Source organism: Littorina saxatilis, unplaced genomic scaffold, assembly GCF_037325665.1.
Source record: "Littorina saxatilis isolate snail1 unplaced genomic scaffold, US_GU_Lsax_2.0 scaffold_1391, whole genome shotgun sequence".
Classification (NCBI taxonomy): domain Eukaryota; kingdom Metazoa; phylum Mollusca; class Gastropoda; order Littorinimorpha; family Littorinidae; genus Littorina; species Littorina saxatilis.
The window spans coordinates 25,001-30,442 of record NW_027126566.1 but is presented as its reverse complement, the minus strand read 5'-3'; the positions used below and the strand labels follow the sequence as shown (position 1 = coordinate 30,442).

Here is a 5,442-nt window from a genome sequence, read left to right as displayed (position 1 = left end):
GTGTGTGTGTGTGTGTGTGTGTGTGTGTTGTGTGTGTGTGTGTGTGTGCGTGTGTGTGTGTGTGTATGTGTGTGTGTGTGTGTGTGTGTTTGTGTGTGCGTGTATGTGTGTGTGTATGTGTGTGTCACATTGCGTGTGTGTTTTTGTGTGTGCGTGTGTATGTGTGTGTCTGTGTGCATGATGTGCGTGCGGGTTTGCAAGTCGCATTGAGATTCTGCTACCAAGATTGACATAGGTCTATTATTATGATGAAAATGTTTTGAAAGTTTGTCTAAATAACAATGAAAATCAAAACAAACATACAACAACAAAAGTAGTGAACCTACGAATAGAACAACACATATCAAATCAAAACAAAACAAAAATCACATACAAACAAAATACTCAACAAAACAAGGCAAATAGACAGGCAAAACAGACGACAAAACAGGAAGAGAAAAAAACCACGTCAACTGCAATTACAAAACGAACAATGATCATTGCAACTGAATTGCCCGACTGCAACTCAACGACTACCATAACCTAAAGCTGAGTCTAAAATCCTAATGTGATTCTGTTTTTATGCACAACTTTTCTCATGTCAAGTTGCACGACCGTGAAGGAGGAATTAGAATTGCTTTGTTCGACAAGCCTTGCCAATCTTTCTTCTTGATTTGACTTCTTCCTGTTTGTTGAATTGAATGTCAAACCTCTTTTCCCTCTCCTTTCAATGCGTTTTCAAAAAGACCCATTAAAGTTCCCATATACCCGTGAACCGCCTCACACCAACTCTCTCTCTCCCCCCCCCCCCCCCCCTCAACTTTACAACAGGTAGAAACAGGCACACGACACCAGGATGTTTCATGGTGAGAGACATGAGCAGGGAGTATAAAGAAGACGTGGTAGCTCTGAACGAAGCAACACAAGCATGCGCATAACTTAAAGCTACACATGTTTTTAAAAAATCAAAATAATCGCGGGCTCAAGATCAAAAAGTTAGTGATTACAATCAAACCAAATGTACAATGTACAGTTTAAAACCAAACTTGCTGTTGTCGGATTTACATACACAAGTTACAGTTGCCAAGTTGCTCTTACTATTGTAAGCTTCGGGGTAGAAAGAGAGAGAGAGAGAGAGAGAGAGAGAGAGAGAGAGAGAGAGAGAGAGAGAAAGAGAGAGATAGAGTGTGTGTGTGTGTGTGTGTGTGGGTGTGTGTGTGTGGGTGTGTGTGTGTGTGTGTGTGTGTGTGTGTGTTACGTGTGTGTGTGTGTGTGTTTGTGAGTGTGTGTCACTGTGTGTGTATGCAGGCGCGGATCTGGGTTTTGAAAGGGAGGGGGGGGTGCAAAGTTTTTGTTTTTTTTGTTTTTGTATCTTATCAGCGAAGGCGCGAAGCGCCGAACCGATGGCGCGAAGCGCCGAGCATGCTAGGGGGGTCCGGGGGCATGCCCCCCCGGAATTTTTTTTTAAAAAGGAAGCAAAATTGTGCAATCTGGTGCAATCTGAGCGTGTAAAGTGCTATTTTCAGGTGATACATTTTTCTTCTTTTCTTTTTTTTTTTTTTTTTGTCCCGCTGGGGGGGGGGGGGGTGCAATTGCACCCATTGCACCCCCCCAGATCCGCCCCTGTGTATGCATGCGTGTGTGTGTGTGTGCGTGTGCGTGCGTGCGTGTGTGTATGCGTGTGCCTGCGTGTGTGTGTATGTGTGTGTGTGTGTGAGGAGAGAGAGAGAGACACACACACACACACAGAGATCAGAGTGGAGAGGAATAAAAAGAGAGACAGAGAGTCAGAGACACACCCAGACATACAGTGACACAGAGAAAGAGAGAGATAAAGAGAGGGGGGAGATTATACAGCTCTGGACTGAATGCTTGTTTGGGTTACCCTCACACGTGCCAAGGTCAACGACGTTTGGCGTTAGAAATATGTGTCGACAGTCAAGTTGTACAATTCGTCTGTTAAAAACTATCATACAAAATACCACGAAACATACTCTTTCGCCTTCCTTTTTTCACTAAACAACATTTCAAAAGCGCTTCGAGCTGTGGAGAACAGCTAAATGTATGTTCTATTATTGTTCAGCTTTTTTTTTTACTATATAGAAATACTTGTTCAGTTTTTGTCGAAACGTTACAACTCACAGAAAGAAATTCAATGGGTGTATGTTTGTGTACATTGTTGAAATGTGTATATGTCTGTGTTGAATATAAAGAAACTGTCAGAGGGGCTATTCAATTTGTAAACGACTAGACTGGCACTAAAAAGCTGGACGTTTATGGTGGACTGTGATCCAAAGTTCTATTGACGAGTGACTGAGAGGTACAAATGTGTATTCAAGTCTGTGTTTGTTCAAGGTGTGCGTAATCACAAGAACACAAAAGTAGATCGAAGCAAAACAAGACAATTTCAAGCCAAGTTTATATGGCCAATGCGTTGTGCAATAAATCATTAAAACAAATTGGTAACAGCACGTCGTTAGAGTACTGTTAGTGCACCTAAGGCGCCATTTTAGACAGTTTTCTGACGCCGGAATTAGATCTTAAAAAATTCAAGGAACATTCGCTGTACTGTAATTTCGAAACACCTGCAATGATTTGCTCAAAACTGCTCCGAAACTATGCCAAATAATGTAATGAACTTTAAACATCGAGCGGTCAATTTCGCCCAGATCTCCTGTCCGGATTCCGGACTTCCGTTCGTCATCATATTTTGTTTAGTTTTCATAGATACCCAGCTGCCAAAATAGATTTAAACCGTTGGATTTAGGACGTCAAACCTATATATTCTATTAAACGCATGCACATTCCGTGCCATACAGGGCTAAAACGCTTTGCATAACAGAAACAAACGCACTGCTCGCACTGTCCGACAAAACTACCAAAAACAGAATATAGATTTGAAAAAGAGAACGCTCAAACGCTCATTCTAAGACGTTTCTTGTGTGTGTTGTCATCGATTCAACACACAAAACAAACTTGGTAGCTATTGGCTCAATTTTAAATCTGTATATCTAGAAATAGGGTCGAAAGGTAAGACGAAAATTATGACTGTCCGACAAAAGGCGTCACAGTAAGAATTACCGTCTGGGATCGCAACTAAAAACACAGCCGTTTTCAATTTGAGTAACCTAACACTCAAACGTTTATTCTAAGGTTTTCCTGGTGTGAACGTGGTCACATAATTACAACGCCCAACCTGAACTTCACAGCTCTTGGGGCGAACAGAGACACTTGATTTGTTAGACAATATCACTTTAAGAACCCTTCTGACAAGGTGTTGTTGGTATTACACCGTCTCTTTTGAAATGTATGGATTCTAAAATAAAATAAAGATATGACTAATGGGTCATATGGCTTCCTGGTCATTCTCCATTCCCAAAACTGCCTAATTTGGACATTAAGTCAAGCAAGCCATCGGGAATTATCTGTTTAGTTGTCAGTTACACGATCAGTTCAAAATAATGCATATATAATGATTCATCTACGAGGAAAAACACCGCCGTCTTATTCGTTCACGCACACACAAACACCCCCCACACACTCACTCACGCACTAACAACCACACACACACACACACACACACACACACACACACGCACACACGTGCACACAAGCACATACGCACGCACACACATACACACACTTACAAACACACAAGCACGCACACACACACACTTACAAACACACAAGCCCGTACACACACACACACACGCGCAAACACACACACACACACACACACTAACACACTAACACACACTAACACACGCACACACACACACACACTCACACACAGACACACAGACACACACACACACACACACTAACACACACACTAACACACACACACACACACACACACACACATACACACACACACACACACACACACACACACGCACGCACGCACGCACGTCTGATATTTACTACCTGCCTCAAAACAACATATAACTTAATGACATTTTACAGCTACATGTACTTATAGACCGATATAAATAGCTGGGTGTCGGCAAAACACGGGCCATCCAGGAATTTTAAAGTTAAGTACAAGCTGTGTATGTGCAGGTAAAAGCAGACACTGTGCCAAAGTAAAGTCAGTGTAGCAGGTAGCGTCGACCGAACAGATGAATGTTGTTGCTGCTTAATCTAGACCATAAGGTTTAATTCATTCCACGGTCTCTTCATTTTTACGTGCACTGGATACCAAAAGGAGATTCGCCAAAACACTCATGAGCATATTATTGATATCAAATAATTGTACCTTCGAGAATGCACAGTTCTCGCATATTTCTATTGTAGGCGTATGTGTTTTGTTGGTTGTTTGTTTAATTTAGGTATCTGAAACGACGTCCCTCGATCGGTTTAAGCCATGAGGGATAAAGTACTGTGTAAGTCTTCGGTTATTCAACATAGCCAATATCGAGGGTTTGTCTCACAATCATAATGTAAGCCGATGACTAATATAACATATTTTGACCTGTTTATGATATACCCCCTTTCTTCATTGTTCTATATAGCCAACGATGTCTTGTACCGCATACGTATTGTAGACTCCATACAATGCTTTTTCTTTATATATTTAGTCAAGTTTTGACTAAATATTTTAACATCGAGGGGGAATCGAAACGAGGGTCGTGGTGTATGTGTATGTGTGTGTGTGTGTGTGTGTGCGTGTAGAGCGATTCAGACCAAACTACTGGACCGATCTTTATGAAATTTGACATGAGAGTTCCTGGGATTGATATCCCCATACATTTTTTTCATTTTTTTGATAAATGTCTTTGATGACGTCATATCCGGCTTTTCGTGAAAGTTGAGGCGGCACTGTCACGCCCTCATTTTTCAACCAAATTGGTTGAAATTTTGGTCAAGTAATCTTCGACGAAGCCCGGGGTTCGGTATTGCATTTCAGCTTGGTGGCTTAAAAATTAATTAATGACTTTGGTCATTAAAAATCTGAAAATTGTAAAAAAAAAAAAAAATTTATAAAACGATCCAAATTTACGTTTATCTTATTCTCCATCATTTGCTGATTCCAAAAACATATAAATATGTTATATTCGGATTAAAAACAAGCTCTGAAAATTAAATATATAAAAAGTATTGGATTAAAAACACGCTCAGAAAGTTAAAACAAAGAGAGGTACAGAAAAGCGTGCTATCCTTCTTAGCGCAACTACTACCCCGCTCTTCTTGTCAATTTCACTGCCTTTGCCATGAGCGGTGGACTGACGATGCTACGAGTATACGGTCTTGCTGAAAAATGGCAGCTACTTGACTAAATATTGTATTTTCGCCTTACGCGACTTGTTTGATTTTACAAAGTCAAATCTGAAATCTGGCAAATGCTCGCATGCCCACCTGTGAAGGCGCAAAAACGAAGGTCGACGCGGAAGTAAAAGCACAGGGGATCAGCAAGGGGGGGAGGGGTTCTAAAAAGATTTCCTTGTGACATCGTTCAAACTA

The 5,442-nt window shown here is 41.1% G+C and overlaps 1 long non-coding RNA gene across 1 annotated transcript in view; it reads left to right on the top strand.

The window, feature by feature from the left end:
* Positions 1 to 4,006: 4,006 nt before the first annotated feature.
* Positions 4,007 to 5,442, top strand: part of LOC138955001 (uncharacterized) — a 2,880-nt gene continuing 1,444 nt past the window's right edge. Inside the window, exon 1 of the long non-coding RNA XR_011452054.1 lies at positions 4,007 to 4,134. This is a non-coding gene — a long non-coding RNA (uncharacterized lncRNA). The remainder of the gene's footprint in view (positions 4,135 to 5,442) is intronic.